Source organism: Bufo gargarizans, chromosome 3, assembly GCF_014858855.1.
Source record: "Bufo gargarizans isolate SCDJY-AF-19 chromosome 3, ASM1485885v1, whole genome shotgun sequence".
Classification (NCBI taxonomy): domain Eukaryota; kingdom Metazoa; phylum Chordata; class Amphibia; order Anura; family Bufonidae; genus Bufo; species Bufo gargarizans.
Genome location: NC_058082.1, coordinates 156,877,272 through 156,899,617, shown reverse-complemented (window position 1 = coordinate 156,899,617; position 22,346 = coordinate 156,877,272). Strand labels below are relative to the sequence as shown.

Sequence of the window (22,346 nt, the reverse complement as noted above, 5' to 3'; positions counted from 1 at the left end):
TTAGACAGTCACTAAAACGCAGCTTGCAGCGTTCTGGTGACCGTCTGACTACGCGGCACCAAACGGATCCGTCTAGATTTACAATGTAAGTCAATGGGGACGGATCCGTTTTTCACTGACCCAATATGGTGCAATTGAAAACTGATCCGTCCCCCATTGACTTACAGTTTTTTTTAATGAATAATGAAAACGGATCCGTTATGAACGGATACAAGCGTTTGCATTATCGGTGCGGATCCGTCTGTGCAGATACAAGATGGATCCGCACCAAACGCGAGTGTGAAAGTAGCCTAATACTGTCCAAAAGTAAGACAGCGTGAGCTTATACAGACAGTCTTAAACTGTGCAAGATCTTTTACAGTAGCTGATGAGGAATGATAAATCTGGCATATCTTTAGACTGTCTAGTTTACGTTTACACCACCTACAATTCGACTTAATTTTACTCCAAAAAATACACAAAATGTTGACACACTTAAGTCACTTCTCCTTGTCTGAGGCATAAAAAAGTTTGAAAAGCGTCTAGAACACTTGATAAATGTGGTGCAAAACATGTATGCCAGTGTTTGGCGCAAATTGTGCAAAAAACCAGCCACATTTTGAATAGTACATCTGCCCAGTACTGTATACAATATAAATACAGGGTTCTCAAACAGTATTTATCTTTGTATTTCAATCAGTCACTCAGGATCTAGGGGTTCATTCTTTGCAACAATGCAAAGTTAAAGGGCATGTCAGCAGATTTGTACTTTCTGGCCTGTTACATGTGCACTTGGCAGCTGAAGACATCTGTGTTGGTCTTATGTTCATATGTGCCCACATTGCTGAGAAAAATGTTTTAAAATATGCAAATTAGCTTCTAGGAGCATCGGGGGCGTTACCATTACACCTAGAGCCTCTGCTCTCTGCAACTGCCATGTCCTCTGAACTCTTGACAGGTCCTGGTGTGATGATGTTTTCACTGCCTTGCCCTGTCAAAGTGCAGAGGGTGCGGCAGTTGCAGAGAGAGTAGAGCCTCTAGGTGTAATGACAACACCCCCATTGCTTCAAGAGGCTCCTTTGCATATATTAAAACATTATATTTTCAGCAATACGGACACATATGAACATGGGACCAGCACAGGTGCCTTCAGCTGCCAAGTGCACATGTAAGGCTACTTTCACACTAGCAGCAGCCTGGTGAACAGCCTGCCGGATCCGTGCTGCCGCTAGTGCACACGTGCCGCTTGAGGTCCGCTCTCATGGGGGTGGGCCGGATTGTAGTTTTATCACGGCCGCCTCTCAGCATGTTTTCTGTGCTGCCGGGTAGGTGTGTAGGGTAGAACCGAAGTACAACCATTGTGTAGTAGATTTAATTCATGGCCCTTTGGAAGTCGGGCTGCATATCAGGGAACCAGTGTGCCCTGGTGTGATTCCATCACACACCTTCTTTACCTCAAAAATAAATTAAGTTGGTACTGGATCCCCTTTGTGGGATCATTATTATTTTTAGACACCATGATATAGAGAATGATGAATGGATTTATGCTATATGTATGAGCCTAGTGGATAAATATAGTACTGCATCTTTCCCTATTGCGTTATATGGTGCATTTTAAACTCAGTGTGATAAAAGTTATTGATCTGTTGTATAGCAGCTTTGAGGGAGAGATAGAAAGTATATAAAGTGTCTGTCAGTATCATGAACATTCATTATCCAATTCAGTTTTTTTTCAAATATTAGGACAAATCCAGTTCAATATTTATTTTATTACAGCCATAAAAGATAAAAATCCAGGAGGATATTGCAGTACTTATCAGCCACTGAAGTGTACCAGATAAAGCCGTCCCAAGGACTCTCCTGGGAAGAGGGAGACACTGTCGCTACATCCCTGCCATATTTCAGTAAAGATACAGGCCTCTGGAGATGGAACGTGGGTACAAATTGTTAATTTCTAACGATAATTTGTTTTCCCTTAGTCCTAACAGCAGCACAGATGGGGTTAACTGCCCCCTGTGGACTGGTAGGACCGGCGGAATTTTTAATGAGCCCAAGAACCAATAAACGATCTTCAGCTCCCTGAAAGGGAGGAGATCACCCCCCAGCCCACCGTGTTTTTAACAAGCATAATGTATTTAGGGTGGGATATTTGTGTGCTGCTGTTAGGACTAAGGGAAAACAAATTATCGTTAGAAATTAACGATTCCCTTACGTCCTACCAGCAGCACAGATGGGGAGATAGCAAGAAGAATCCCCTAGGGAGGGTCCTCATGCCTGGCAGAACTAAGAACTGTCTGCCCAAAGGCCGAAAACTCTGCCATCCTAGCATCTATCCTATAATGGGAGATGAAGATTGACTCCGAGCTCCAGGAGGCCGCTTTACAGATCAACTCTAAGGGAAGAAGTCTTCTTTCCGCAACAGAGGTGGAGACAGCCCTAGTAGAATGGGCTCTCACAAACTCCGGAGGATCTAGGGATTGGGAGACGAAGGCCTCACTAATGGCCTCCTTGATCCAGCGACTAATGGTGGCTTTAGACGTTTTATGGCCTTTAGACTTACCAGCAAACAGGATAAGGAGATTTTCATCTATCCTGAATTCTCTGGATCTATCCACATACACCTGGAGGCACCTTGAAATATCCAGCGGGTCTCTTGCTGGAGTATCAGAGGAGGAGGCTGAAAACAAAACTGGTAAGGAGATTACCTGGTTGATATTTTGGAAGGTAGGCACCTTAGGCCTGAAGTAGGGTAAGAACTTCAGGAGTACTCTGTCCTGTAGGAAGATAATATAGGGGTGAATCGCAGAGAACGCCTGCAATTCAGAAATCCTTTTGGCTGAGGCTACAGCCAGAAGAAAAACCATCTTTAAAGTTAGAAATCTGAAATCGACCTCCTCCAAAGGCTCGAAGGGGGGAGATGCTAGCCCCCTGAGCACTACTGAAAGATCCCACTGGGGAATGGGTTTCAGTATAGTAGGCTTTAGTCTTTCAGCTCCCTTCAGGAAGCGTTTAATGAGTGGGTCCCGAGAATGCGGCCTGTTGAGACAGGCCGAGATGGCACAAATCTGTACCTTCAAGGTAGCTGGAGAAAGACCTTTTTATCTAGTCCATCTTGAAGAAATTGTAATATCGCAGGAAGGGGCGGATCTGCAGACGCCACCTGTTTGGAATCACACCATGACATGAAGATTCTCATGATCCTGGAGTAGGCCTTCTTCGTAGACTCTGCTCGGGAATGCGACAAAGTTCTCAGGACCGACTCGGAAAGCCCTTCTATGTTGGGAAGGGACTGATCAACCTCCAGGCTGTCAGGTTGAACCTGTGCAGATCTGGGCAGAGATAAGTGTCCCACAACACCAGGGTCTGCTCCAGGGGGAGTCTCCAGTATTGTCCCCGACTCATCTGAATGAGTTGGGTAAACCAGGATCTCCTGGGCCAGAACGGTATGATGGCTATTACCGAGGCCTGATCCTGACGGATTTTCATCAATACCCTCGGTATCATGGAAAACGGAGGGAAGATGTAAGCCAGCCTGAACCTCCACGGTATCGACAGAGCATCTATCGCCAGGGGGTTGTCTTCCCTGTAGAGGGAACAGAACCTCAGCACCTTGGCGTTGAACCTGGTTGCCATGAGATCCACCTCTGGCATACCCCACCTATGAACTAACTGCCTGAAGATCTCCGGATGCAGAGACCACTCCATGGTCGGTAATCCTCGACTTAAGCGGTCCGCTATCATATTGAGGGAGCCTCGAATATGAGTGGCAGATAGATGGGAAAGTTTCATCTCTGCCCACCGAAGAATTACCCCGATCTCTGATAGAAGGGGCAATGATCTTGTGCCTCCCTGCTTGTTTATATAGAGAACCGCAGTCATATTGTCTGACTGGACTTTCACTGCCTTGCCCCGAATCTGAGGGGCGAAGTGAAGGAGGGCTAGCCGGATAGCTCGCATCTCGCGAAGATTGGAAGAAAGATGCCGCTCCAGAGGAGACCAAGATCCCTGTACTGGGGATCCGTCCAGGTGAGCGCCCCAGCCTACAAGGGACGCATCTGTAGTCAATATGACCCAAGCTGGTTGGGTCATAGACTTCCCTGCTGGCAGATGGAACCACCATCTGAGGGAATTCCGGGTTCGACCGGACAGGGAGCACAGAGAATCTAGCCCCGCAGGGCTGCCGTTCCATAAGCGTAGGACCTCCGACTGAAGAGGACGGAGGTGCCATAGTGCCCAAGGGACTGCGGACGCAGCCGCTGACATGAGCCCCAGCATCTTCATGAGAGTCCGGATAGAGACTCGACGAGGGACATAAAGGACCCTTGCCAGGTCCTGAACCCGCGCTCTCCTTTCTGGAGTCAACTGGAGGGACATCTCCACAGAGTCGACCACGAATCCTAAATAATGGATTGAAGTCGATGGGCTCACATTCGACTTCTGCCAGTTGATGATCCAGCCTAGGCGGAAGAGAAAGGAGATTGCGATCTGAAGATGGTGGGTAAGGATCGGAACTGAAGAGGCTATGAAAAGCCAATCGTCCAGATAGGGAATAATAGTCAGTCCTTGAAGTCTCAAAGCTACCACCACCTTGGTGAAGATAAGGGGGGCAGAAGAGATTCCGAAGGGAAGCGCGGCAAACTGAAAGTGCCTGCGAACCCCTAAAATCTGGACCGCGATCCTGAGGAACTTCCGGGAAGTGGAATGGATCGGGATGTGAAGATACGCATCCTTGAGGTCCAGAGTGGCCATGACGTCCCCAGTATTGAGGATATGGTTTCCATGCGAAAGCTGGTTTTCCTTATAAATCGATTGAGGAATCTCAAGTCGATGATCATCCGGAGATCTCCCGTCTTCTTGGGAACCAGGAACACTGGAGAATAAATCCCTAGGCCTCTCTCCCCTGCCGGCACCTTCTCCAGGGCTCCCTTGGAGATATAGTCCTGAATATAGGATTCTAGGATCCTTTGTTTGGCAGGCCCGAAGTTTCGCGTTGTGATGAATCTCTCCGGAGGGGGGAGATGAGATCTACCCGGTAACCGGCAGAAATTATATCCTGAACCCAGGGATCTGCAATTTGCTGGGCCCAAACGTCCTTGAAGTGGGAGAGACGGCCCCCCACGGGAATTTGGGGGAGGGGTACGGGAAAATCTAGAGGAGATACTGCAGGGGCAGTAGGGCTTATCCAAGAGCCTCGGAGAGGCCCATAGTCAGGAGGGTTTGCCTCCCTGGTGGTTTTGCAGGAGCGTCTCGAGAATCTACGAGACGCCCCCCCCCAATCTCTGCGCCTAGCCTGCTGCCCTGGACGGCCTCCGTCCTTCTTATCCTGCCTGGGGCGACCCCGAAAGGGCTGCTGGGGGAGACTCTTCCCTTTCTTGTCAGAGAGTCCCTCCATGATTCTGTCCAATTCGGACCCGAACAGCCTATCCGGCTCGAAGGGGAGCACGCAAAGATTGAACTTGGACGCGTTGTCCGCGATTCATGGCTTCAGCCAAAGCGGTCTGCGGGCAGCTGAAACCAGAGCCATAGTCTTGGCGGCCAGCTTCAGCTGCATTTGGGTGGAATCGACCAAGAAATCCATGGCCAGATTGGCTGACTTAAAGGCTGCCAAGATGTCGTCTCTAGATACGCTCTGGTCCACGTCCGTCTGGATCTGGTTAAGCTTGGAGCGTAAAAAGGAGGCTACCTCAGTGGCCGCAATTGATGTTAATGCGGAGGCAGCAGACGCCGTGTAACCCCTTCTAAGGGTGCACTCTGCCCTCCGGTCTAGAGGGTCCTGCAGGCTAGACCCATCGTCTGCAGGGACCAGAGTGCGTTTGGACAACTTGGCTATTGCCATGTCCACCTTGGGAACGGAACCCCACGATTCCACCAAGGGTTTAGCCATCGGATACATGAGCTTAAACTTCCTGGTAAGGACTGGGCCTTTCTCAGGCTTTCTCCACTCTGTACGCATCACAGAGAGGAGGGTCTCATCCGCTCTAAAGACACGCTGTGTCTGTCCGGCGGGATCGGAGGACTCCCCCATGTCAACATCCTGGTCCCCCGACATGATGGACTTCAGCAACTTCTACGTTTTCTCTGGGGGAAAAAAGCAAGAAGTTAATTCTTCTTCCTCGGAAGAAGACCCCACCGAACAGGGAGTAGGTCTCTCGACCGGTGCAGCCACATCCATGGGAGTCTGAGAGGATCCTGGTAGCCTCTCATTCAGCAGGCGCACTACTCCCTTAATGGAATCATCCACGTAGGTTTTTGTCCATTGAAACATCTCCTGCATCGTGGGTTCCGTGGATGACTGTGTGCGGCAACTCTCGCACCTTGAGTAAGGGTAATTGTCCTCCATTACACTCATAACAGGCCAAATGTTTCCTTTTGGCCGCAGACTTCCGCTGATCAGGATTCTTAGGCGAAGCCATAACTGTAAGAAAAAGAACAAACAGGTCATAACACCTACAAATATCAAGTGGAGGTGAAAACGAGACCATATGGGCGCCCACCAGCACTGAAGAAATTAGTAGCTGTGAAAAAAAAACAAGCCAAGCGATATACTAGAATATATATCAAGCACATGGAACTCTGGAGCTAGCTTGTGAAAGCGACGCAACCAGAGCACTGAATGACAGGCTCTGGGCGCTTAAAAAGAGGAAGCCCCGCCCACTGGGTGGGGCCTCACTCGAAACCAGCCCAGAGAAGTAATAGGGCCTATACCAGGCTCAAATTGACCCATGGGACTCCCCAGGTATCCTGAACCTTCAGGGTTCTGATAGAGAGAAAGAAACGAGCGGTGAGCCTTAAACTAAAGCTCACCGCATCAGACGAACAAACCGGTAGTGACGTAGCACACTAAGTGCGCATCCCTTCCGGAAGATGGCGGCGCCCATGGTGCCACACACCTGTCGGCAAGGAGAGGAGGAGACACCGTAAGACGCCGCAACAAGTGGAAAAAGAGAGGGGGAGAACCCCTCTCCCCCGACGGTAACCTGTATCCGCAATGACTCCTAAAATAAAGGCGATAAAGGCAAAATAAAAAAAGGGCAATTTCCTATAAGATGGAAAAAAGAGCCCCTAAACTCTCTTCAGCTCCCAGAAGGGGAGCGATCCGCCAGTCCACCTGTCCAAAGGACAGAAAAAACACGGTGGGCTGGGAGGTGATCTCCTCCCTTTCAGGGAGCTGAAGATCATTTATTGGTTCTTGGGCTCATTAAAAATTCCGCCGGTCCTACCAGTCCACAGGGGGCAGTTAACCCCATCTGTGCTGCTGGTAGGACGTAAGGGAACAATAGTTTTTTATGTGTTGATGGATTTTAAAGGATTCATTTCTTTTGATCAGTTGTTCTTGACCTTTTGTGGGAGAAATTGTCGAGTGTTAGGCTGGTTTCACACGAGCGAGTGTCACGCTCTGGATTTGCAGTGCAGCTCCCGTCCTGAACTTCCAGCACTGTCAGGTTCACATAGCATTATATTGATTTATGATGCTATGTAACCCTTAGAGGTCTGGAATGTATTGGATAACACTGACATAATGCTGTCAGTGTTATCAAATACATTCCAGAACTGTAAGGCCTCTTTCACACGGGCGTCAGTTTTTTTGCCCGGATAAGAGGCGGGTGCGTTGCGGGAAAATGCGCGATTTTTCCGCGCGAGTGCAAAACATTGTCATGCGTTGCACTCGCGTGAGAAAAATCGCGCATGTTTGGTACCCAAACCCGAACTTCTTCACAGAAGTTCGGGCTTGGGATTGATGTTCTGAAGATTGTATTATTTTCCCTTATAACATGGTTATAAGGGGAAATAATAGCATTCTGAATACAGAATGCATAGTAAAACAGCGCTAGAGGGGTTAATTTTTTTTTTAACTCGCCTTAGTCCACTTGATCGCGAAGCCCGGCATCTCCTTGTGTCTCCTCTGCTGAACAGGACCTGGGGTGAGCTGCTGCATTAAATAGAGGTTAAGGACCTTTGATGACGTCACTCCGGTCATCACATGGTACGTCACATGATCTTTTACCATGGTGATTCACCATGGTAAAAGACCATGTGATGACCGGAGTGACGTCATCAAAGGTCCTTAACCTCTATTTAATGCAGCAGCTCACCCCAGGTCCTGTTCAGCAGAGGAGACACAAGGAGATGCCGGGCTTCGCGATCAAGTGGACTAAGGTGAGTTAAATTATTATAATTTTTTTTTTTTTTACCCCTCTAGCGCTGTTTTACTATGCATTCTGTATTCAGAATGCTATTATTTTCCCTTATAACCATGTTATAAGGGAAAATAATAATGATCGGGTCTCCATCCCGATCGTCTCCTAGCAACCGTGCGTGAAAATCGCACTGCATCCGTACTTGCTTGCGGATGCTATGCGATTTTCACGCTTCCCATTCACTTCTATGGGGCCTGTGTCGCGTGAAAATCGGACAATATAGAGCATGCTGCGATTTTCACTCAACGCACAAGTGATGCGTGAAAATCACCGCTCATGTGCACAGCCCCATAGAAATGAATGGGTCAGGATTCAGTGCGGGTGCAATACGTTCACCGCACGCATCGCACCCGCACGGAAAACTCGCCCGTGTGAAAGGGGCCTAAGGGTTACATAACATCATAAATCAATATAATGCTATGCGACTCCCGTCAGTGCTGCGTTGCGAGTCTGGAGAGTGACACTCGCTTGTGTAAATCCAGCCTTATACAACACTTTTTGGTGTCAATGAATTTTGCAGAGTTGATATTTAATGTACTTAATGGCTGCATAGAGAACATTAATACTATTTTCATTTATTTTTTACTTGCTGTCTCTTCAGCTTTAGTGGGGATTTATCATAATGACAGGAATTGTCCTCTTCAACCTCCAGAACAGAAGACAGAATCTCTGCCACCCAAATACGAGGGTATAGTCTCTTACTGACTGAAGTGTGAGGAAAGAATTTTTTACAATTTCACAATTCTCTCATTACCTTATGTTGTAATGCTGTGAATCATAGCAAGAAAACCACGCAGTGGTTCCTTTTTGTCTATTCCCATTTTCAGGCCATGAGTAGTTCACTGGCTTCTCAAAATCATAATTCTGGTCTTACTATTTAAGGGGTATTTTTGGAAAGATTCAAAAACAAGTCAATCACATTGCACTGTTCTAGAGCAGTTGCTGTCTGATCCATGCAGCCAGGGATCACTACCCTCCATAATATCATAGACCGCAAATTGCGGTCCGCAATGCACGGGAACTGACCGTGGGCCAGCCGCATGTGGATCTCCGACCTATTCACTTGAAAGGGGTCCGTGATCCCTCAGTTCCGCAAAAAGATAGAACTCCGTAGTGCTTCCGTTCCGTGGTTCCGTTCCGTTCCAAATCACATCTCCGGATTTGCGGACCCATTCATGTGGATGCGGAATGCACACGGCCGTATGCGGACCACAATACGGCCACGGGGAAACACAGTCGTGTGCAAGATGCCTAAGGCTGTGGCTGGATACTCAAATATCCAGCCGAATATTTGCTCTTCATAGAGATCAATAAAAACCTGGAGGATGGCCCAGTAGCCAATGTCCAGGGGGCCACCTGAGGCCTCCTCATGGCTGCCAGCCAGGTACATAAACATTTAATGCTCTAAGCATTAATTAATGTCGGAGCATCAGGCACATATGTACCTGGCCAGCGGCTGCAGATGCCCTCCTGAATTCAACTGTATTGGCGTCCTCAGGGCGGTATTTTGTTCTGCACTATGGTACTATTGTCCCTGCCTACTTCTGTTGTCCCTGCCTACATGTGTTGGCTCTGCCGACTTGTGTTGCCCCTCCTTGTTTCAGTTTGGTCCCCCCTACAACCTGGGGCCACTTTTTTTTTTTTTTTTTTCATGACCACTTTTAGTTTCCAGTCCATCCCTGTGTCCACATCTATCCCAAATATGTGCAACAGAAGCGGTAATAACCTTTACATACTGATACAAGTCTATAAAGGGATCAATTTGCCTATATTTATATAGTGAACAGTGGTGCATTGAAGTCTTTAATAAGGCACAAATGATAGTTTTCGTTCCTGCACGCCTATGATCGGCAGCAGGCGTGGTGAGTTACAAGCTCCGTTCGGGACCCCCATTGCAGATTCCATCAAAAAGACCGAACAATCTTGTCAGGTAAAAAAACAAAACAGCTTTCTGAATATAAAGTGAATGGACTCTATTGTAGTCACATCCGTTTGTGTCAGTTATTTTTGTTGTTCTGTTCCTATAACTGAGCAGAACAATGGAAATTACTAGCGGTGATGTGAACTCAGCCTTAGGTCTCATGCACACGACCGTCGTTGTGTCCATTGTTCCGTTTTCCGTGATTTTCTGCGGACCCATTGACTTTCAATGGGTCCGTGGAAAACGTGGCTAATGCACCGTTTGTCATCTGCGTCCGTGATCCGTGTTTCCAGTCTGTGAAAAAAATAAGACCTGTCCTATTTTTTTTCACGGACAACGGTTCGCAGACCCATTCAAGTCAATGGGTCCATGAAAAAACACGGAGGCACACATGATTGTCATCCGCGTCCGTTTTTTTCCTATCATTTGCATGGCAAACTTGACTTAGATTTTTTTATTACTTTCCTTCATGTCTGGAGATCCTCCAAAAATAAAGGAAGACACACGGAAACAAAAACGGACACGGATCACGGAACAACGGAACCCCTTTTTACGGACCGCAAAAAAATACTGTTGTGTGCATGAGACCTTACATGAATCAATCAGTGTTTTTGCCTATCATGTCCTAATAAACTCGCCAAAATGACTACAGACCACGTGGCTCATGTTGATTCCTCATTTCATTGTAGTTTCCTCACTGGACTGTCTCTGGAAAAGGTGAAAAATTCTTCTGATTATCAGATTATGAGTAACTTCTAACTTAAAGGGAGTCTGACACCTCCTCCAAGCCGTGTGAAGTACAGCACTGCATGAATAGTACTGCTGCCCCTGACTCCAGATCACTAATTTATACAGTCGTGGCCAAAAGTTTTGAGAATTACATAAATATTGGAAAAGTTGCTGCTTAAGTTTTTATAATAGCAATTTGCATATACTCCAGAATGTTATGAAGAGTGATCAGATGAATTGCATAGACCCTTCTTTGCCATGAAAATTAACTTAATCCCCAAAAAACCTTTCCACTGCATTTCATTGCTGTCATTAAAGGACCTGCTGAGATCATTTCAGTAATCGTCTTGTTAACTCAGGTGAGAATGTTGACGAGCACAAGGCTGGAGATCATTATGTCAGGCTGATTGGGTTAAAATAGCAGACTTGACATGTTAAAAGAAGGGTGATGCTTGAAATCATTGTTCTTCCATTGTTAACCATGGTGACCTGCAAAGAAACGCATGCAGCCATCATTGCGTTGCATAAAAATGGCTTCACAGGCAAGGATATTGTGGCTACTAAGATTGCACCTCAATCAACAATTTATAGGATCATTAAGAACTTCAAGGAAAGAGGTTCAATTCTTGTTAAGAAGGCTTCAGGGCGTCCAAGAAAGTCGAGCAAGCGCCAGGATCGTCTCCTAATGAGGATTCAGCTGCGGGATCGGAGTGCCACCCGTGCAGAGCTTGCTCAGGAATGGCAGCAGGCAGGTGTGAGCGCATCTGCACGCACAGTGAGGCGAAGACTTTTGGAAGATGGCCTGGTGTCAAGAAGGGCAGCAAAGAAGCCACTTCTCTCCAAAAAAAAACATCAGGGACAGATTGATCTTCTGCAGAAAATATGGTGAATGGACTGCTGAGGACTGGGGCAAAGTCATATTCTCCGATGAAGCCTCTTTCCGATTGTTTGGGGCATCAGGAAAAAGGCTTGTCCGGAGAAGAAAAGGTGAGCGCTACCATCAGTCCTGTGTCATGCCAACAGTAAAGCATCCTGAGACCATTCATGTGTGGGGTTGCTTCTGATCCAAGGGAGTGGGCTCACTCACAATTTCGCCCAAAAACACAGCCATGAATAAAGGTACCAAAACACCCTCCAACAGCAACTTCTTCCAACAACAGTTTGGTGAAGAACAATGCATTTTCCAGCACGATGGAGCACCGTGCCATAAGGCAAAAGTGATAACTAAGTGGCTCGGGGACCAAAACGTTGACACCGCATCCGCAAGCAAGTGCGGATGCGGTGCGATCTTTCACACATGGTTGCTAGGTGATGGGGACCCGATCTTTATTATTTTTCCTTATAACATGGTTATAAGGGAAAACAATAGCATTCTTAATACATTTAAGTAAATTAGGCAAAAAGAAAGAGGTAGGTGTGCTCAAACCCTGTTGCACCGAGCACGGACCATGCTGGGAACCACAGCATAACTTGAGTAAAGAAAAAGAGGAAAAGTCCAGCTCGATTAGAGGGTCTAATTGTGCAGGGTTTGGAGAGGGTTACTCCACCATCTAGGGGTGGTAATTACAAGAAGAAGCTTTTGAACCGTGAGTCGTTCTGGATCTTCAAAATGGGGTCCACCATACCAAATGGACTTAACCGCAAACACGACTTGATGCTATACTGCTGAATTTTTTGATCCATAAGCCATGTGTGTTCCTTTGTTTTTACTCACCATGCTTTTTAGCATGTGCTGTCAATTTCATTGTAAGGAGGGGCTTGCAGTTAGTGTGTCCACCTGTTCCAGGTGGTGGCACTATATATGCAACCTCCCCCTTAGTATGTGTGTGTCATGAGGAAGGATCGCTATTGTCTTTGATCCGAAACCTGTTGACTGGAGTGTAACTGGCTTTTAATCCGCACTGAAAAATAAAGGTAACATTTAATCGAGCTGGACTTTTCCTCTTTTTCTTTATTAAGTAAATTAGGGATGGAGGGGTTAAAAAATTAAAAATAAATAATTAAACTCACCTCATCCACTTGTTCGCTCAGCCCGGCTCGTCTTCTTTCTTCTTTGAGGACCTGGGAGAAAAAGAACCTTTGGTGACGTCACTGCGCTCATCACATGGTCCATCACCATGGTGATGGACCATGTGATGAGTGCAGTGATGTCACCAAAGGTCCTTTTCTTCCCAGGTCCTGAAAGAAGATGAGCCGGGCTGAGCGAACAAGTGGATGAGGTGAGTTTAATTTTTTTTTTTTTTTTTTAACCCCTCCATCCCTAATTTACTTAGCATTCTCTATTAAGAAATAATACAATGGCAATGGCAGGTACTTGCCACAAGCATAACACTCACCTGCCACAGACACAAAGCCTGGAACCCATGTGGAAGTACTGACCACAGACAACAGGACTCGGCACACAACACACAACACACGGGAACCCAGGACCATAGGTGCAATAAACAAGCATAAAACCAAACACATCTTCAAGACACCAAACGAGGAATGTACTTTTATTATTGATGACCTGTACGAATATATAGCACTATATTCGAAATATTCGAGAATTCTCAAAGTGCCGATATTTGAGATTAAAATTCCCTATTTGACTATTCACGCTCAACACTATTTGAAAACATTACAGTACATTACAGTAAGGCTACATGCACACGAACGTATTTTGTTTCCGTGTCCGTTCCGTTTTTTTTGCAGATAGGATGCAGACCCATTTATTTCAATGGGTCTGCAAAAAATGCGGACAGCACACAGGTGCAGTAAGGAAGTCGGCAGCCAGTGAGCATCCTTCCTTCACTATGCCTGCGCCGAATACTAAACGGCACGGCGCAGGCGCGAGATTTATCATGCACTCAGGGCCGCAGGAGGATGCGAACACTGCCTGGTCCTGTCAATCAAGACTTGGAGGGAGGAGACAGAGGTGGGAGAACGGAGCCTCTAGGAGTTAGGAGCAACACCCCCCCTGCACCTAGAGGCTAATTTGCATATTATAAAAGTTATATTTCTGGAGTAACGGGGCATGGATGAAAGTAGGAATAGGCTAGTTGGGTTCAGCTGACATTAGCACATCGCTAATGTCAGCCAGTTTAATTTAGAGTTCGTGCTCACAGACATCTACACTACACATGATGCAATTTAACATAGTTTACTTACCAGAATTTGCACACATGCAATGTATGTGCTCCGCTAGGAGCGATAAGTGTGGTAATTTGCAGTAGTTACAGAACAGGACTTGCCATTGCTGTCTGGGTAATGACCTAGGGATGCGGTCATCTAGGAGCCATGTACTTGCAACATAGTTTGCTTAAAATGATTACAACATTCAGCTAACAGAAAATAGTGCTAGGCGCAAGGTCAAAAAGCAAGAAAATCCTAATCAGTACATTTGAATTTTTTAAATACATATAATTTTTTCAAGTTATTTGTCATCAATTAATTTAATTGTCTTACTATGACGACCCCCTTTTAGTAATTGAGATGGCGACTGGCTTTTTAAAGCCAAGTCTTTTTTAGTGAATGGAATACAAAGACACCAGGTCCTCCAGTGGTGATACATAGTGACTCTCCGGTCTGGCCCATAGCGGGAGGTCATGAATGGGATTGCTTTTTTATTTTTAAATAGATCCTTTATGGATCACACTCATTTATGATGAGTGTAATGACAGTTAATCATTGTATTGATGGGTCGTTGCTGTATCAGTTTGTCCCCCTTTTAGTCTGTTGCCGACAAATTCATCTCCGGCTTCTGCAAACAATAAAAATCTTATCATTTTATTATAATATGAATGCATTTGTTTCATTTTCTGTATTTACATCCCAAACAACAAAAGCAAAGTAATGGATGACTAAAGTAGCCGTGATCACACTATGATTTACTAAGTTGTGACTGTCTCTCGGTTTACCAGCTGATCACTTCATTGCTTTATTACATTTTTATTTTAGCTTCAAGGGAATCTGTCACCAGTTTTGTCTGCCCTGACAGCAGCATAACATAGTGGCAGATGTCCTGACTTCAGTTCTCTGCCACTTGGTAAAATAGGGAAGTTTTCATAAAATCACAGTTCATTGGGTAGAGTACGAGCTGAACACTATGTGAGCCAGGAGTTCTCAGTATTCATGAGTTGCTGCTCCCACTGCCCTGATTGTCAGTTTTCTCCCTATGGACAGTAATTGGGAGATAGCTGTCAATCGGCAGATTGGTCATGAATATGGAAGACTTACGAATATCAATGATAAACTTTTATGAAAACTACACTATATGGACAAGACAAGCAAGTGATTGCTAAATCTGGGTGCAGTATAGACAGCCTGGAGAACATAAATTAATATTTACCATTAACCTAGGAGGGAGAACGGGGAAGAATATTATGTAAAATACACCCAGCTATTTTTCTTTCTGCGTGAATTTTCATTGAACCCTAGACCTTTAATCACGCTGTGTTATTAGATAGAGATGAGCGAAACTTGGTTTGGCCGGTTCGCCAAATTTTTCGAAAAAATTTGGTTTGATCAGAATTTATTTGCAGCGAATCACGCTAAAAAAACTGCTTTCCTGGCTGCAGAAAGCCTTTATAGTGGTGTAGAACACTGTGCCTTGCAGTAACACGCATAGAGAGTCTGCTGTGGTAGTGAAACAATACTGTGAGTCAGTATAACACAGGCGTCGCTCTTAGAGTCACTGAATACTTCACTTATTTAGGCAGTTACGGGGCCAAAACTGACCAAATAACTCAATTGTGAACTCAAGTGTGTGCATCAAGAAAAAGCGCATTCCTTTTACACCGTCCGCAGCAGATTCCACATAGATGTCTACAGCACCTGTTCTATTAAACGCTTATACAAGTAGAGCCCCCCGACAGAGTAGAGAGGGTGTCAGCAGTACGTTGGTGTTGACGTCACTGATTATTTTGCCCTTCCTTTGATCCGTCAGAACAATAACCTCCAAAAACACTAATCCTGTCCATGGAGCATCCGCCTTCACTTAGTCAGCATTTGGTCAGTAATCCATCAGTATCGCTAAAGCCAAAAAAAGGAGTGGATCCAAAACAGAGATGACACATGAATGGAATATTTGCATGTCTTCTGTGTTTTGTACCTGCTTTTGGCTACCAAATCATAAGCCAATTCTGATGCAAAATAGGGAACATGTCATGCAGGCCTTACAGCTGTTACACAGACTGGATCCGTTGTGCGTCTCATTTTTTTCCTTCATTCTGACAGATCAGAAGAAGGGTCAAATAAATGATGTCAGCCAGGCCAAAAGGCAACATAGTGGCCCAGTCATGAAGTGGGGAGGGTGGGAACAGCATGAGAAGTCCAGAGTGGCCGTATGACATGGGTTGGAAGCAGCATAAGGAGACCAAATATGGCCCAATGACAGAGTCTGGAGGTGGCAGCAGCATCAGGAGGAGGCCACAAAGTTGCATAATGACAGTGTGGAGGTGGCAGCAGAAGCAGCATCAGTAGGAGGCCAGAGGGTGGCACAATGACAGTGTGGAGGTAGCAGCAGCAGCATCAGGAGTAGGCCACAGAGTGGCACAATGACAGAGTCTGGAGGTGGCAGCATCATCAGGAGGAGGCCACAGGGTGGCTCAATGACAGTCTGGAGGTGGCAGTAGCATCATCAAGAGGCCACAGAGTGGCAAGATGAAATAGTGTGAAGGTGGCAGCAGCATCAGGAGACCACAGAGTGACCCGGTGACAGAGTGGGGAGGTGGGTGCCAATGCCAATACCAGCTGAAGATGGTGGGTAAATGTTTGGCATCAGGCAGGTGGCAGCATCAGAATAATAGCTGAGGCAGGTAGCCAGAAGAAACCGGTCTCTTTTGTCAAAGTGTTGGTGTGGCACCATGGATGATCTAGTCTGATGCATCAGGCATTGGTGGGTGGAAATCCTGGCTGATCCACGCCTGATTCATCTTGACAAAGGTCAGACTCTCCAAATTTTGGGTGGACAGGTGAGTTTTTCTTGGGGTAACTATGGCCCCCGCCACACTACTGGCCAGGCAAGACAACTCTGCCAGTTGTGGCCACAAATCCAGTTTGGCTGCCCAGTAGCCCAGCGGATCTTCAATGTGGGGTGGCAGGGTGCTGTCCAAGTATGCCACCACCTGCTGGTTCAGGTCCTGCTGCAGTTCTTGCTGCTGCTGGTTAGTAGTTTCTTCACTAGGCGGATAAAGAAAGCTGCTCACCAGCAACTCTAGACTCAAATTGCTGTTGATGGAGCTAGAACTGCTCCTACCCCCCACACCCTGCCACAGCAGCCATGGCAATGGAACATGAGCAAAGAGGGCCCCCCGATCAGACCTGCGAGAGGATGGATGATGGCACAGATAGGCAGCGGCCAACTGACTACATAGGATGTCTCTATAGTAGTTCAGTTTGTCCTCCCTCTCAGCGGGTGTAAAAAGGGCAGCCATTTTGGACCGGTAGCGAGAGGAGAGCCAGAAGTCATCCCTCTGCCGAATGGTAACAATTTGGCTGTCACTACGCAAGCAAGTGAGCATGCATCGGGCTATTTGTACAAGTGACTCGGAGGGACTCCCTGCCTCCATCTCCACTCCATACTGCCCCGGTGTGTCTGGGTCCTCTGCCTCATCTTCCTCATCACCATGTAGCTCCTCTGGCTGCTACTGCTCCTCCTCTCCTGTCACCTGTGTAGAAAAACCACCCATTTCGCTACACATTGCTTGTGCTCCAATGTCCTCCTCCAGTTCAGCCCCCACAAGTCTCATGTGGCCATGAGATCTAGGCGCCACGTCTCCAGTCCCCTGACCAGCCAGATTTACCAGGATCTGTTCCAGGACATGAAGCAGTGGAATGACGTTGTTCATCCCGTAGTCCTGGTGACTGACATACAGTTGCAAGAAAAAGTATGTGAACCCTTGGGAATGATATTGATTTCTGCACAAATTGGTCATAAAATGTGATCTGATCTTCATCTAAGTCACAACAATAGACAATCACAGTCTGCTTAAACTAATAACACACAAAGAATTAAATGTTGCCATGTTTTTATTGAACATACCCTATAAACATTCACAGTGCAGGTGGAAAAAGTATGTGAACCCCTAGACTAATGACATCTCCAAGAGCTAATTGGAGTGAGGTGTCAGCCAACTGGAGTCCAATCAATGAGATAAGATTGAAGGTGTTGGTTACAGCTGCCCTGCCCTGGAAAAAAAAAAAAAAAACAGTTCTGGGTTTGCTTTTCACAAGACTCATTGCCTGATGTGAATGATGCCTCGCACAAAAGAGCTCTCAGAAGAACTACGATTAGGAATTGTTGACTTGCATAAATCTGGAGAGGGTTATAAAAGTATCTCCAAAAGCCTCGCTGTTCATCAGTCCATGGTAAAACAAATTGTCTATAAATTGAGAAAGTTCAGCACTGCTGCTAGTCTCCCTAGGAGTGGCTATCCTGTAAAGATGACTGCAAGAGTACAGCGCAGACTGCTCAATGAGGTGAAGAAGAATCCTAGAGTGTCAGCTAAAGACTTACAAAAGTCTCTGGCATATGCTAACATCCCTGTTAGCGAATATACAATACGTTAAACACTAAACAAGAATGGATTTCATGGGAGGATACCATAGAGGAAGCCACTGCTGTCCCAAAAAAAATTGCTGCACGTTTACAGTTTGCACAAGAGCACCTTGATGTTCCACAGCAGTACTAGCAAAATAGTCTGTGGACAGATAAAACCAAAGTTGAGTTGTTTGGAAGAAACACACAACACTATGTGTGGAGAAAAAGAGGCACAGCACACCAACATCAAAACCTCATTCCAACTGTGAAGTATGGTGGTGGGGGCATCATGGTTTGGGGCTGCTTTGCTGCATCAGGGCCTGGACGGAATGTTATCATCGAAGGAAAAATGAATTCCCAAGTTTATCAAGACATTTTTCAGGAGAACTTAAGGCCATCTGTCCACCAGCTGAAGCTCAACAGAAGACCCAAAGCATAGATGTAAATCAACAACAGAATGGCTTAAACATAAGAAAATACGCCTTCTGGAGTGGCCCAGTCAGAGTCCTGACCTCAACCCGATTGAGATGCTGTGGCATGACCTCAAGAAAGCGATTCACACCAGACATCCCAAGAATATTGTTGGACTGAAACAGTTCTGTAAAGAGGAATGGTCAAGAATTACTCCTGATCGTTGTGCAAGTCTGATCTGCAACTACAGGAAACGTTTGGTTGAAGTTATTGCTGCCAAAGGAGGTCCAACCAGTTATTAAATCCAAGGGTTCACATACTTTTTCCACCTGCACTGTGAATGTTTACTTGGTGTGTTCAATAAAAACATGGTAACATTTAATTATTTGTGTGTTATTAGTTTAAGCAGACTGTGATTGTTCATTGTAGTGACTTAGATGAAGATCAGATAACATTTTATGACCAATTTGTGCAGAAATCCATATCATTCCAAAGGGTTCACATACTTTTTCTTGCAACTGTATAACATGGCCTCCTCAAAGGGCCTGAGCAAACGGCAAGTGTCACGTATGAGCTGCTACTGGCTGACATCGAAGTTACACAGGGGAGTACTCCTGTCGGCTTGGATCATCAAGAAATGGGTGGAAACATTGCATATCATCCTATATTGGGGGATGCCATTATGCAGCTCAAGGAGGGTGTGCTTTGCGGTGTAGGAGTGGCTGAAGTGCATGCAAAGTTTTCATTATGCTGTGTGATTTCATTGCTTGAGAAAGACCAGAGATGGTCAAAACGTCACTATCTTTATGCTGCTTATATAATTTAAGTAACCGGATTTTTCACATAAATGGACGAGTGCTGTGGATTTCTACATATTGCTTCTTGACGGGTCCCCCAGTCAGGATCTCCATCCGCGGGCACTACTTAATTACCAACCCGTTTTTATCGGTATACTATCCCCAAATGGGGGTCTGGAGTGTTGCTTATCCTATTTTTCTTTGTAAAGTTTCCTGGCCATTTTTAGGATGTCTTGCAGATAGGTGGAAGACTTCAGGAACCGCTTAACAACCAGATTGAACACATGTGCCATGCAGGGCACATGGCTCAGCCCTCCTTGATGCAGCGCCAAAACCATGTTCTTCCTGTTGTCAGTCACCATGGTTCAGATTTTGAGTTGTTGAGGAGAAAGCCAGGATTCCTCCCCTGTGTGACTCTATTCGCCCAGGCAAACGAGGTGCAGAACAGCATGACACCACCGTGCCCTGCACCTGTGGTATGCTGGAGGGGCACTGTGAATTGTCCCTGCATTGGAGGCTGAGGAAACGGTGGAGGATGAGGAGGCAGAGGCGGACATTGTCACAGGACAAACGGCATGTGAACGCGGAGGCGAAAGCGGCGTCACCTGGCCAAGTTGCTGGTGTGGTTGTGCAGGAACCATATTCACCCCGTGGGCCGTAAAGGACATGTAATGTCTCTGACCGTAGTTACAGCTCCACACATCGGCGCTTCCATGCACTTTGGCAGACTGGCCCACCTTCTGTTCTACATACGTGTGCAGGGCTGGTGACTCTCCACTGCGGCTTGGCACAAGCCATCAGTTCTCTGAAAGGTGCAGAGTCCACCACTTGGAAAGGAAGGGACTGCAGCACCAGCAACTTGGCCAGGAGCACATTCAACTTCTGCACCGTAGGATGATAGCATTGGTACCCTGGCCTCGCTTCACCAGTTGCCCACAGATTCTACAAATGACCATGTTCACCTCCTCTGGCGGCTTAATAAAGAACTGCCACACCGCCGAGTAGGTGATTTTACCCCTAACACTCTGCACTGACTGACTGCTACTGCCACTGCTTCCGTGAACCCCTGCACCACTACTTTCCGGGCAGGTAGGCAACTGTGAAGTGGGTGATTTACCCTGGGAACGTTTGGCTCCCGACCTCCCACTGCTGCCACTTTGCTAACTCCCAGCCATGCTACCATGTAGCTGTCTCAGCCGCTGCCTCACAGGCAAGTTGCCACCCTCTTTTCCTGATGATGATGAAGCCCCTTCTGCACCTAGATCCCAAGTGCGATCGGCTTCATCATCATCAAGAAGTGTCTGCACGTCACTGATGTCCTCCTCAACGATCTCTGGGGCAGGAGCTTGACCGTTCGCGTCACAAGCTCCTGCGCCACTCATCCTCATGACTACTTTCCCACCTAGCGGAGGAAGCAGCGGATGTCTCCTCCAGATCTTGGTTGGGCAGTAGCTGCTGACTGTCCTCCAACAGCTCGGCCTCACTGTACAGTGGAGCTGAGCCCACAGCATACAAGACTTCTGTGGCTGAGGGAGCAGCAAAGGACAGAGGCAGGTTGAGGACAGGTGAAGGCACAGGGCCTGCTTCCGGGCCATTCCAACTAAGGGTTGTGTCTGATGAACCCACCGACTCCTGGCTGGGGGTGTCTGATGTCATTCGGGACAAAGTGGATGACCGAGTCAACCATTCAAGAACCGCTGGGTTGCTGGTCAAGACATGACCGCTAGATGACACTGACCTCAGGCCTCTTGCTGCGACTCCTGCTGCCACAACCCCTTACTTTGCTGCGACCTGTGCCAGAAACATTTATGCCTCTGCCACTCCCCTGTGCAGGGCCTGGCACTTCTCTGTTTGACATACTGTTAGATCAAATAAATAAATAAATAAGAAATTAAAACACCCCCAAAAAGTCTGTAATTTTCTCACTTCACAACACAATGGCTGATAAGCCCTTTTTTTCCAATTAATGCATGGCAAAAAAGGCTTTAGAACATATAACTGCACTGCTGAACGGCAAATATATATATTTTTTGCCACCAATACATGCCAAAAAGGGCTGTAATTTCCTCACTTCACCACACAATGGCAATTTTTTTTTTTTCTGCCACGAATACCTGCCAAAAAGGGCTTTAGAACATATAACTGCACCCCTGAACGGCAAATAATATATATTTTTTTTGTCACTAATAGACGCCAAAAAGGACTTTTGAACATATAACTGCACTGCTCAACGGCAAATAATATATATTTTTTTGCCACTAATACATTACAAAAAGGGTTGTAATTTTCTTACTTCATCACACAATGGATAATAAGCCCTTTTTCCACACTAATACAAGCCCAAAAATGCTTGAGAACATATAACTGCACTGCACAAGGACAAATAAGACGTAGAAATACGATTTCAGTAATTAAAGTATATTGCAAACATGGTCAGCATCACTGCCCCTATACATTACAAAATAAAAAAAAAATAATCACAGTTACACTTTAAGAACTAACAGTTCTTAAACCTTAAGAAGTTCGCTTAGACCTTTTTAAGCGTTTACTTAGACCTTTTGCAGCGGGCTATTGCCAGCGTCTAGGGTATACCTTGCCCCTTAGGAGGTTTCTACGAAATAGTAAACGTAACGCCAGTTGCAGATAAGCAACAAGGACCTGGAGTCCCCTTTGTAGATGGTAGTGTTGGTACCCAGATATAGGATTGCCAGAGTGGTGTAGAGTTGCCTACAATGTCTCTGTAGATGTTGTATGCACATATCAAGGTGCTACTACTTGGATATCCTTGG

At 46.2% G+C, this 22,346-nt stretch overlaps 1 long non-coding RNA gene across 1 annotated transcript; it reads left to right on the top strand.

Annotated features, from left to right (window-relative positions):
• The first annotated feature begins 1,772 nt into the window (after positions 1-1,772).
• LOC122931048 lies at positions 1,773-10,950 on the top strand. Its single transcript, XR_006388204.1, has 3 exons — positions 1,773-1,912; positions 8,779-8,889; positions 10,788-10,950. It is a non-coding gene; the product is annotated as an uncharacterized LOC122931048 (long non-coding RNA).
• Positions 10,951-22,346: the final 11,396 nt, after the last annotated feature.